The 13,783-nt window shown below is 33.4% G+C and overlaps 1 protein-coding gene across 12 annotated transcripts in view; it reads right to left on the bottom strand.

The window, feature by feature from the left end:
• The window catches only part of LOC113498009 (latrophilin Cirl), a 292,737-nt gene that overhangs the window by 120,517 nt on the left and 158,437 nt on the right, over positions 1-13,783 (bottom strand). For 4 of the 12 annotated variants that reach the window (XM_026877875.1, XM_026877878.1, XM_026877880.1 and 1 more), the window contains one exon: positions 8,717-8,779. The exons of the other annotated variants lie outside the window; for them this stretch is intronic. The gene's annotated coding sequence lies outside the window, so the exon portion shown is untranslated. The remainder of the gene's footprint in view (positions 1-8,716; positions 8,780-13,783) is intronic. 12 annotated transcript variants of the gene reach the window in all.

Genomic DNA, 13,783 nt, shown 5'->3' with positions numbered 1-13,783 from the left:
TTCGATTAAACATTACTTTAAATGAAGTTGTGTAATATGAAAAAGTATTATAGATAGTCGTGGGTGGTCTATATCATTTTATGATCAAGTCGTAAAACTATTGAATGAACTCTAATAGTGAACGTTTAAAGCATCGAGATGACGTTCTTTGTCCAATAAAATCTTAGCTATTTAATATCGGGTATAAGTAATATTAAGCACATCATTTATGTCACAAAAGCCCTTTAAATAACACCTGAACAATGGGATTCCAACAGAAAAATGGCCGTTGAATTTTGTTTAATGACCAATTTTCATAAAATAACCTTCTGCATTTCCTCTTTAGACAAAACCGTTACGCTCTAAATTTAAATAAGTGCAATAGAACATTTTCAACTACGAAATCTTCATAAAATTTAAAATTTTCGAAAAAAGAATGCGCGGTGTAGAGATGTGACGAAAAATAACGTATTCCACGGCCGTTTTGAGCCCGCGAGTCGTAGACGGCAACGCGCGAAAGCTTTTCCTTTCAGTAAATAAAAATAGTGGAATATATTGAAGTCCCACGGGATGGCCAATAACTTCAGTTGGATTTGGTTCTGTGTACGTATGGAAATTTCGCGCACCGGGTGCGTTTAGACAGATCCCGACTGGTTGGACATCGATAGTTTTAGTGCCAACCCTAGCAATCAATCAAGGATGAATTCACAGGCATATTCCTTTCTACAAGCACTCTATCACCTTTTTTTTCGTTTTGTCAATATTCAAAGTAAGCTTTCAATTTTATGTTTGCCTAAAACATACAAACATTCAAAATTTATACAATAACCTGAATTCTACCTCAACAATTGCCTGCCGAAAAAATATAATCGCGATATCAATAATGATCCGTCAATAGCGTCTTACAATTTTCTCTATCGATAAAAATGCTAATGTCTCATCCCTTGAGGGGGATAAGGGAGGAGCGGGGAGATCCGGGGAGGTCCGGGGAGGTCCGGAGTGATTGCATTGGATGCCTTCGAGTCGGGCCCCGTAAGTAGATTCGGATACTAGAGCTTGAACAATGAAGTTTTCTTGACTTTATTCTGAATTTTGAGGCATGAACTCCGCTCGAGATTTGCGAACTTTAAGAATTCGAAGATATTCTAAGAAAAAATTCGCGACGAAAAATGTCGGAATATTTTTTGGAAAATTTTCGTGCGAAATTCTTGGGAAGGGTTGAGGAAATTTTTTGAGGGAATATTTAAGAAAAATTTAAGTATTTCCTGACCGGTAGGGTACTTCGGAAAAGTTATTTTTTTGTTAGTATTCGGCGATCACGATACGAAAATATGAATAGCATTTTTGCGGCCAGAATGTATTACAAATATTTGACCTACCATAGTTACGAAAAATCTAAGGAATCGGATCATGGAGTTATATATAAAAAAGAGATATAAAACATGCCATGAATTCACGTAAAAGATCAAACTATGGAGCGTAATCGAATAAGCCCAATTTAAATAAAAAATTGAAGAAATAAAACGTTTTTTTTTTTATGAAAATAGACAGAGTTGAAATAACGTGATAACAAAACGTAAGTCTCTCTACTATAACTTGGTTTTTCGGATACACTTGTAAATATATTCCAAATTTTATGTTAGGTGCAGGTAGCTTGTTTACACCCACATCGATCACATTGAAATGAGACCCAAGCGTGCCATCCCAAAGTGAGCGAGTTCAGGCTAAAGCTTGCTTGATCTAGGATTAAACCAAGGATTAGCGGCTTGAGCGGATCAAACTTATGATAATGTGGACCCTTGAAAGCTCCACGCGATCTTGGATTGAGCAAATCCAGGTAGGGTTCAAAGTTAACTTTAAGTTCGAAGTGTTTTCAGTAAACTTGATTAAGTTAGCGATCGTGTAGGTGCGGAATTTGGTGTGTGAAACTTACTACGAATATTAATTTTCCGCTTAATTTTGATTAGGTGGTTTAGATTGGGAGTTATTTTTGTCTCGAGAACTTGGCTAAGTATTTAATAGTGAAGAAGGAATAGAATTGTATTTTATGTTAGGATTATTTTATGAAAACGCACGTCATAATAAAGTACTACTGCTTTAAGTACCTGAAAAGATTTGTAAAATCGGATCAGTTTTTTAGACTCGATTTCAGACCGTATTTGTAAGATATTTCTTTACGATCTTTAATTTTCCATTAGTTTTTGAGTTTGTTAATTACAAACATACATAAATATCGTTCCTCTTTATAATATTAGTATAGAATCATAGATAACATTGAAGAGGACTATCTTCTAGACGAAAAATTTGTGGATATTAAAATAAGACGAAATCCAAATGCCTACCAAAACAAACTTTCAAATCGCTCCAACAAATAACTAAAAGTCAATATAATGACTGTTTACAAAGTATAAACTGAAAAACTGTTTCAGCCGGCAAAAGTTGTTGACAGGCTGTCAAGCCATAAGCCCCCTTCCAAAGTTTTATGAGGTTGCAACCATATCCATGGTTATATGGGCAAAACAAAACGTAAATATAAAAGTAAACCTGACACTTCTTAAAAAGGAATTAGGTTTAATTTAGCGCCTTAATGTCCAAGTTTCTATTCTTGTTTCATATACATTAGATGGTTCAAATTCAAGGTTTAAGTAGTGATTTCTATAGTTGGCTTCTTAAGTATTCTCTAGAATCCAGAAAAGTAGTTGCTCTATTAAGACATTTATTTTTAATTTCTTCGTATGCAAGATACCGATACCTGAAAGTACTCCGATATACAATATCAATGAAAATCGAGGAAACCAATGAGCAAAGACACTTATTTATAAAAACTTCATAACATAATGGGACTTAAGAGACCTTCTGAAAAGGAAATTTACCAGAAAATTTTCTTAAAACGCTACAAATTCCGTTTCGTGATACATTCTCTTACATAACATGATAAGTTAGCATCGAAACCAGAATGTTCGATCAAGTCTAACATTGATTACATTAGTAGGACAAGCGAAAACATAAAATTGGTGAAGTCACCAGCTACGGAATATGCATACCGAGGTAATGTATGCAAAATAGTAAAAGTACCATAAGTAGTAAAGAACACGCGAACTCAACATTTTGTTAGCATTTATATAAGGTTGGAAACACCACGGAAAGAAACGAAACATCCTATATACAAGACATCGTCAGAGAAAAGGGGAATTTATTTTCGGGAGTATAGAGTCGAAATTTGATTGTGATGTAATGTAGATGTTTTTTTATTGTTAAGGTTAGTAATTGTAACGAATGGTGGGTCAAGGGTGAGTAGAAAGAATCAAAGAAGAAAATTAGAAGTGAAGAACAAATGGCCCAGAATAATGGCTACCAGTTCTACTGGTGTATTATTAAAGTTTGGATTTATTACGTTCCAAGCTTTTATTGGGTGTTTTGAAATCGCCAGCATTATGCTTAAGCTGTGTTTACTGAGAAATTTACGGTTTTATATAATAGGTTATTTTCAGCTGTTATTTAGTTAACATAGTTATGGTTTGTGTAGAAACTTTTCTAGAATTGGGGACATTGGGATGGATCCTACCGAATTTGGAAAAATCCTTGTTTTGAGGTTCTCTTTTTTCGTCATTGTCTATTAAAATAGTCGCTCCGTGTGTAGCACTGATGCTGAATTGCGTCCGGTTAAACTAGAAGCAGGCCCCAAAATATTTAAGAACTCGCTTGGTAGATGATAATTTGTTATGATACCATTATCAACATAAAATTGTGGTTATTCAAGCAACCCACGTAACCTACATCCCACGTCACGTAAAAATACGTAAATTTCATAAAGATACTCAAAGTTATATCCGAGTAACCGATCATTTAATTAAAATGGAAGTTTTCCATCGGACACATGCCTGACAACGTTTTTAATTCAATATAATAAATGTAAACTGAAATGGGAATCCCATTATACATCGTAATTTAATTTCGAATCTCTTTTGTGAAATCGTGACGGGAAACCACGTGATATCTGCCGTTTCAAGAGCTGCAGCAAACATGGCTGTAGGTAATTCAATTATTTTCATTTGTTTCAATAACTTTTTCGTAGGAAAACTATCGGTTTTTTGTTATTTCGGTATTACACTTCAGTTTAACTTTTTGCTGTTGTAAAGGATTTTTCACATTTTGTTTTATAAATAAATGCTTTTCAGTTATTGACCAGTATTCTTGGCAAAAATACGAGCATCTGGATCTTTAAGAAGTAATCACAGAAAACAGAAAGAAGAGTCAGACACAAACATAGTTTCAAGTCTACAGAATGAAAAAAAAACTCAAAAACGTCCTTTCCTTAAAAAATACGTATTTTCTTAGCTGTTCCTGTAATATTGGCATCGATTTACTCCTCGATATTACAAAAATAACGGTGTCCAAAACTAAGTTTAAGTGGAAAGTTAAATTTTAAACAACCAGTTAATTATCCGGGGATGTTATTAGAAAAAGTTTAGTTCAAGACCGATTTCACCACCTAAACTTAAAATTAAAAACTAGGTTTACTGAGATCCACATTTCTTCGATTTTGACCCTTCAACCGGGGTTTACTCAAATTGATCGGGATCATAAGAAGTCGTTTAATCCGCCCCAAGACGTGAACGTGGACTCGTTAAGTTGGAACCTAATTTGTTTGAAAACTTTGATTGATTTGACTTGAAACTTGATTTTGCTTATTATTTAGACCAGACTTAAAATTTTGACTCAATTGTGATTGATTGACGGAGTTTAGTATTATATTAAGATTAGCCTTGATTATTTTTGACAAATATAGGCTTATGAATTCGAAGTTGGTAAGTTATTGAGAAGGTACAATTATGCTCATTATTTGTTCAGGAAGCCTCTTATGAACTTGTTCTAGTATTTCAAATGTACATTTATAATCATAGTATTATTGCCAAAAGTTTATTTAAAAACAAAAGCCAACTAAAATCTATGAAAACATACTATATAGAAAATTCTACACAAATTATTTAATTTTTTTGCATCGACTGTATTGAAACGCTCAGTCATTTTAGAGAATCAAACGTATAAAAAAGCCTTATAGAAAAGCTTTGATTAAGCCCATCTCAAATACTCACATTCTACTACTAATCACTTCGCGAGATAAATGCAAATATTCGTTTATCTAACGGTGAAGGTAAGTTTGTTCAAAAACTGCGGTTGCTATGGCAGCGGCCGTAAAACTTATATGCATCGTCATCAGTCCGCGGGTTTATGGGTAAGGTGGTCTCAAAGCAAAAGATTGAGCGAGGAAATGTTAATAAAATATTATATTTATAGTTATTATATATCACATTTTTTCCAATAGTTCATAGTTTTCTTAAAAAATCTAAGTATTAGCCAAGAATTTTATTATTTAGATAGACACATATTTATGACGTAAAGAGCCATTACATAGATACCTATGCATGTTAAATACAACGGGACAGTCTACTACTTTATTTTAAAGCGACCTACAAAATAGAATGAACGCAATATATTTTTAAATATTATACACAAAGCCTTGCAAATAAAAAAAAGTGAAACAGTACTTTTTGTGACACACCACACTACACGTCGTACCTAAAACATTAGCAATGGTAACAAAATATACTATTTTATAGTTCAAAAATATAATCTATTCACGTCTAATCAGAGTTGAGTTTAACTTGTCTTTAATCTAAGTCATAGCTACAGTTGAGATAAAGCCCGCTAATCTCTCTCCCCTTAAACCACATGATAAGTTTGTCAAATTTGCATATAAGATTTACTTAGCCCATCACGTTGATACCAACTTTAAGTTATATCAACGATATTACAGACTATTTGACTATAGACTGAGTTGGTGTAGGCAGTTTAAAACAAAGGTTTATTATAGACTAGTTGTTTCCAGTGGTTTCGCTCGCTACAAACTGAAAATTATTCCATTTGAACATAAAATCAGGATAAAAATGTGTTAATCCAGATTATAACTTATCTGCGTACGAAATTTCATCCAAATTTGTTCAGTCGTTTTTGCGTTAAGAGATAACAAATACTTATATACATAAACACACATACTTTCGAGTAATATAAAATAATGATTCCACAAACTACAGACAATAATTTACAGTTTAAATAAAATCACTAACATTTATATAAAGCACTACTGGGAGTCATATCGTTACCGAAACATACAACGAAAGCCTTTCTCAGACTAAAATCTAGGTAACCTAGACTAACCTAGAACTTAGGCTAGGTCATAAATATTTCTAGATAAGATAATGGTGTACAATGGGCACTTATCTTGACTTTTAGACTCAAAAAGGTGTTCTCAAATAGAATGCTATCCAAGTCGGGCTTTTAACCTAAGTTGGTGTGCCGTGTTGGAATTATTTAGATCTGTTTGAAATACCAAGAAAATCTGGCGATTTCTTTTTGTTGATAATAACCTTAAATTTGGTAAAGTGTAAGTTGGACTCGCTGACCTAAGGGTTCCGAACGAATAGGCTGAAGCAAAACTAATTTGCCAAAAAAAATGGTTAGAAATCAATTTTATGACCGTAAGCTAACAACTTAACATCGATATTTTTTCATTTGTTGTTTCATCGACAACAGAAATACTATAAATGGGCCGCTCAACACCAAACTTATTCTGCCCATGGTTGGGCAAATGTTTCTTACATTTAAGACTGTTGCGTTCTAAGTTTTTTGGCTTTAACACCGATGGTATTCGAAGAACTATAGATTTTCTTTATAATTTTAAGTCAGACAAACACGGTACAGACTTACACTAAGCACTCAGATTGAGCAAAGTTCTATAAACATAAATGTAAGTAAACAAAACAGGCCAGCCACCGTGCTTTACAAAACACTCAAGGTGCGAATGTGATTTACATAAATTTAACATTTAAATTAGACAGAGAACTTCTCTTCTGCTTCACAAAATAGTTGAAGCACCCCATCCATGTATGTTTCTAAGAAATTATAGATTATCATTTGCTTCTATTAGTACGACACTCGATAAACAAAACTACATCCCTTCTAATCCCTACTAATATTATAAATGTGAAAGTAACTCTGTCTGTCTGTTACGCTTTCACGTCTAAACCACTGAACTCATTTTAATAAAATTTGGTACAGACATAGAGTTGACCTTGAGAAAGAACATAGGATAATTTTTACCCCGGACTTTTGAAGAGTTCTCTTGGAAACGCGATATAACCGACCTCAACGCGGGCGAAGCCGCGGGCGGAAAGCTAGTAGAGCATAATCCATAAAAACAAATCTTTACTAAAAAAACACCTTACAATTTCAATATAGTCACAATTACATACACACATACACATTCTGATTAAAAAATGCATTAAAAGCATCCTTTATTTTCCGGTTAAATCGTTGTAGTAACTATAACAAGTAGTTTTGTGAAGTAATTACGATAACAAGGGATTATAAGTGGTCAATATTTTCCCTTTGATCCAACCCCCTGTAGTTCTTACAACTGTGTTTTTCTATTAACTTTTTAAACAGTGACTTGTCGTTTTACTTTGTGAAGTCGAATTATTTATACTAACGTTCTTGTTTGTTTGCCTGTTTTTAAGTAAAGTTCTCAATTTTAATAATAATTTTATATTTTTTTGAGTTTAAACAGTGTGATCAGTTCGAAAATAAGGCTTAGCCTTTAGTGTGATATCCAGATAGCCGAAAAACTCACAATGTATTTTAAATTTTTTATGAGTCAAAAAACAATTTGATCTAAGTGGGACTCGAACCCACGACCTCTGGTTGAGTAGTCAAGGTCTCTCAGTACTCCATCAACAGGCTAGCAATAATTTTTAGTTTAGGGCTTCAATACCGAAATATTGAAGGTTGAACTTTTTTTAAAAAAAAAACGACTCCCGCACTAAGGAATTTAATCCTTGTGTCGCGGGGGGTTTAAAAACATACAACTTACATGCACAAAGGCACCCAGACTCGGAACAAGCATTCGTGGATCACACAAATGCTTGTCCTACGCGGGGATCGAACCCACGACACGACGCGCACAGTGGGTTTGGCGTGGTGACCTCAACCACTCGGCTATCCGTGCAATTAAAATATTTACATACTGATTTTTTGAGTGTCTTTTGTTTTGTATAGTTTTATTTAGCCAATACACGAGAGATGTTTATCCTTTATGAGATACGTAATAAAATCTGTTTACTCCCTGTTTTTCTGAAACTACATTGATTTAGGTCCGGGCTTACAAATTGCGTTTGAATATGGATGAGTAATTAACTGAGTGACGTGTGACCCTCTTAACTTTACTACCCATTACGAGGAGTGACAAAATAAGTAAACAAGTTACATTGTGACAAAGTTCGAACGTAGGTTCATTCATCGTTTATTAGAAAACTCGGGTATATTTGACTCTAAATATCGTCTAAATTGTTTCAGCGTTTTTGAAATTACCATTAGCTTATCAAAGAGAGACAAAAAAATTATACTTTTAATCTTACAGTTGTGCAATATCTTAACTTTTTTTTATAGAGTACAATGCAGAAAAAAATAGCGAGGTTTTTAATTCGTCTCAGTTAGTTAATCTTGGTTATCTTCAAACTTTGGACTGGGTGAACCGATTTTGTTATTTTTTTTTTATTTAACGCCACATAGCTCTTATTAAGTTTCCTAAAAGAGTCATCAAATTTTGATCAGTAGTTTTTATTTAAAGTCGGTCGAAAATAAAATAAAAAAACAAGCTATCTACTACACAACATCTCACCATTAACTTCATTAAAACATCCAATTCATCGCCAAACTTCCAATTGATTTGAAGTTCACGTACCTGTAATAAAAAAAGCAAGTATGAATACACAAACGTTGGACAAACATTCCCTTCGGCCTTAACAAATATTGGTCGTGTGCCATCAAACATTTGATCACACATCGCTTGCAATTATAGCTTTTTTTTGCTTAAGCAAATACTATTGTGCATATCAAAGGGTGGGTTATGCTGACTGTATTCTCGACAGCAGTCACCATAGAGTAAAAATGTAAACAGTGTTTTTATATCTCAATTTGGTGGGTTTCTACTACATTATAAAGTAGAAACCCACCAAAAGTATACTAATATTATAAAGCTGAAGAGTTTGTTTGAACGCGCTAATCTCAGGAACTACTGGTTCGGCTGGTACTAAAAAAAAATTGTGTTGAATAGACCATTTATCAAGGAAGACTATATAACATCACACTGAGACTAATAGGAGCGAAGATGCAATGGAAAATGTGGAAAAAACGGGGAAAATTATTCATCTTTGAGGGTTTTCGTTGCGTGCGCTGCGAAAACGGTTCAAGATCTTCTAACCACGTGTACGAAGTCGCGGGCAACAGCTAGTGATAATATACAAAGAGAAGAAATACAACGTCTTTTTGTATTAGGCATCATAAAAAACAACTTCAAATTACACTTTTTTTTCTGTCTGTACATGTAGGTATAATTCAAATAGAAAAAAAGCTTACACAAACGCTGACGCGTGACAAAATCGTACTGTAATAACCCTCGAATGCATTATCATTATATTCATGGGGTCTTTAATCCGAAAAGAAATCCACCAGAATCCCAAATCGTGGGTCTTTTGAACAACTTCAAAGTTAAATAACCCCAGTGTGAGGTTGACAGAAAACGAAACAACCCACCCCCAAAATTGAACTCTGATCCCTAATACATAAAGCCCAATCTTCTATATCCCACATCAATTGAAGAAACAAATGTTCAGCCGTGCAATTTAGACTGTATTTCCGGTAACATGGGTTACATTTTAAGTTAACAAATATTTAAATTTATTCATTGTTGTCTGCATATAAAAATCGACTTTAATGTTATGGATCGAAGGTATCGTTTTGTTTGCTGTATGTACGCTAGGGGTGGTAGAACGCAGCGATTTTTCACCGTGGCTTCTTTGAATGACGTTTGTATATTTTACTAGTTAAGTGACAGATGGGTTAGGGCTGCCAACTGTTTATTGTCCGATTACGTACGTTGCGTTAGGGCTGTCCCTGGCTTTCTGACAGAACTTGCACACTGGCAACGGATTAACAGTCAATGGCTTTCGTTCCGAAGTTGGGGATTCGGGTTGTCTCTGCCGAAAAGCAATTTATTTTTATTGTTCCGCCTGGTATCAAATTCAATCTATTTATGATGAATGTCAACATGGAAAGTTGACTGGTCTATTGGTTATCGATTTGTGTGGGATATTGGTTGACCTTGAAATGTATACGGAATAAAATAGTATAGAATCGAATGACAAAATATATTGCTGGTAATACGATTAGAATTTGATAACGGTTTATACCTTTTCCATGTTGAATTAATTGCTAAATAATGATTGTAACTAAGGAAATAAAATTAATTTCTTCTTTAAATTTTTGTGTCACGGTTCGCGTTTCAAGTAATTAAAATCATCACACTTAATTGATCAAACCTACAAGTATATCTACTTAAACACGACTATATCTCATTACAATAATTAACACACAATTTTATATTTTTATTCATCTGTTTTCTTCATCAATTATCACTAATTTAAATCTTACAAATAAGAAAGCACAGAACAACATTAAATTTATTATTCAAAGTCAATAAGGTTCAATTTCCCTTGCACGTAATCAGATTGAAACATCACAATACGATGTTAGTTCATTAATATACCATTATCTTCACGGCTCTCTACATTTGGAAAAGATTAAACCAGGACTATCGATTTCATGGTGGATTTAGAATAACTGTAGTTTAAATTGAACTATGATTTTTAATCACGGTTTAATTTGGGTAATGGCTTGATTGGGTTAGATACGTTTGAAGGTTTATAGTTTGTTTGGTTTTAAGTTCTTATTGTTGTAAATTGTGGTTAAATATTCTTTATCTCAGAAATGAATTACTAAGAGTTTAAATTACAAATTAAGAATAATCTTTTGAACATGTTTGCCTATTGAGGTATAATTAATCATTCAAGTGGAAATATGATCAAGAAAAGCCTATAATCCCGTAAATCTATTTTCACCTATTAATTACTTTCAATAGCATCAGTTTTGTAACTAAGATTTTGCAGTTTACGAGTGAAAGTAAGTACAAAAGATACAAAAATCCAATCACTACATTCATTAAACAAGACAAAACAAAAAGAACGCAATAATGTTCTCCCACAGACTATCTTATTTAAATTCTAACAAATGCTAGCAAATTCCCCCTTTTGTATACACTCGAATGCAAATACTCATGAAAGAAATTTACTCAAAGAATCAAGAAAAATCTTCGATTCAATTGAAAGTGTTGGCAAAGGAATTTAAACCTTATGTGAATTGAGTTAAGATGTGTGGAGAGGTTGAGTTTATTGAGATGAATCTGTGACAATAGTAAGATTGTTTCTATCGTTACGCTTTCATTGTTATGGGATAAGCTGGGGTGTTTGCTAATTGTATTAACGTTAAAACTTAACATCTTGTCATTATGAAAGTTCGTTTGTTACTTTTTTACAACTAAACCACTAGACAGATTTTGATAAATTTTCGTATCTTGATAGCTTTCGTAGTGATTTCCAAGGCAAGACGTAGGATACTTTTAGCCGCCATAATAGATATCAACACAAGCGAAACCGTAGCTAAATATATATCTTAAAAACTTAGTTAATTTATTTTCAGGTACTAAACTATACTTTTACAAAGTGTACATGTTTCCTTGTATATCTCTGTATTTAGACATTTTGTGGGCCATGAATATGTATGAGAAAGTGGTGATTTCGTTTAATAATCTCGGGTTGTGCCTCGCAAGTGCTTTCCCCGCGGTTTTACCCGCTGAGCTGAAGATTAGAATAATGGCGAATGCGAATGCTGTGTTTTATGAGATGGGAAGAAAACATTAAAATGTATTTAGGTGATACACTTTTTATTTCCATACTAGCTGACCCAGCATACCTTGTTTTGCCTAATAAATTATTCCTAGTTGTATGTATTTTTAATGCCACATTAAAAAAAAAAATTGGTCCGAAAAATAAAATATATTTTTTTAGTGTTAGCAACCCTTAACACTTAGGAGTATGAAAAATAGATGTTGTTCTATTCTCAGTCCTACCCAATATGTATACAAAATTTCATAAAAATCGCTCGAACGGTTTCGGAGGAGTACGGTAACTAAAATCGTGACACGGGAATTTTATATATTAGAAGAAGAAGATTTACTTAATATTATCTACTAAAGAGATGTTTTGAGGAGCTCGTGGCTAAGCTCCAACTGAACAAGATGATCGATTACAACGATGACGATAAAGAAAACTATACAAGCTCGGTCATCCAGGTAACTACAATTTGTATTAATTAAATAATTTGTAGAAATGTTATGTGATATATCACCCAGTTCATATTCCTCTACACAAAATAATACCAAAAAAGACACCCAATCACAGCACCAAACATTCGAAGCCCTACCGATATTGTATTCATCCCGTCTCCAAGTCCTGAGCTACTATCAGTTCCAGTTGACTACACAACGATGTCATTACCTTGGCTTTCATTACTCTGACATCCAGTTTGACAGTCGAAGATATGTCTCCCCTGAAGCTATTAATGGCGTAATAGTATTATTTCTAGACCATTACCGCTGGGTAAACGATTCGATACCTGTTTTGTAAATGTGTATTTTATGTTTTTTGTCGAATTGGAATGTGAAAATTGTCTTTTGTCTTAGTTTTTGTGGATGGCAGGATGAACTCCATAGGCAAAAGAAATACATAATTAGAAATGAAAATCACGTTTATAAACAACCGTTTTTCAATCTTGATTTTGATTATTTATCTCACCAGTAACAGAAATAGATCATCCGGCAAAATTTTAACTTTTTAGTTATAACGGTTCATGAGATACAGCCTCGGACGGACGGGCAGAATGAAAGACAGACGGATGGTCAGGTGAGCCTCAATAATAGGGATCCATTGTTACCCTTTGAGGTAATGAAACGTAAAAATGACGTCATATTTATTTATTTAAACTAAGAACAATTATTGAACATTAACTAAAAATAATTCCTATTATTTTTTTAGTCTGTCATTATACAGATACAAAAACTTCTGTTCTGAACTGATAACATTAATTAATTTCTAATATTAATACAGGCTTATAAAATAACCTAACACGACCACAAATATATCACAAAACCTGCACATAAATATTTTAGCAACTAAAACAAATAGTGCTTGTGTGTTTTAGAATGTAATTATCATTTGGAAACCAATGTTATTATGAAAACATAGATACAGACTTATTAAAACACAACAATTAAACAATATTATTGCATAATTAATGTTAAATAAACTAAGTTTTGCGTTCGAAAGTTTTCAATCAATAAAGCATAAAATTTATTCTCAACAGCATGGATTCGACGCACGAGGTCTAGTTTCGATAATACAGGCATTTTTTGAAAGTTAAATGTATTTTCTTAATTATTCTAAATGCACTGACAAACGGTGAAGGAAAACATGGTATGGAAACCTAGACTCCAAATATTGGAATCTAAAATCGTCAACCCGCAGTGATCAAAGTTCAAAGCTTCCCTATAAGGGACGCGGCCCGTGCCCAGCAGTGGGACGTAGAAAGACGTATATTATCTATACTAATATATAAAGCTGAAGAGTTTGTTTGTTTGAACGCGGTAATCTCAGGAACTACTGATCCAAATTGAAAAATTCTTTTTGTGTTGAATAGACAATTCATCAAGGAAGGCTTTAGGCTATAAACCATCACGCTGCGACTAATATTAGCAAAGATACAATGGAAAATGTGAAAAAAACAGGGCAGGTAT

Source organism: Trichoplusia ni, chromosome 10 (genome assembly GCF_003590095.1).
Source record: "Trichoplusia ni isolate ovarian cell line Hi5 chromosome 10, tn1, whole genome shotgun sequence".
NCBI lineage: Eukaryota > Metazoa > Arthropoda > Insecta > Lepidoptera > Noctuidae > Trichoplusia > Trichoplusia ni.
This window is presented reverse-complemented; position numbering and strand designations above follow the sequence as displayed.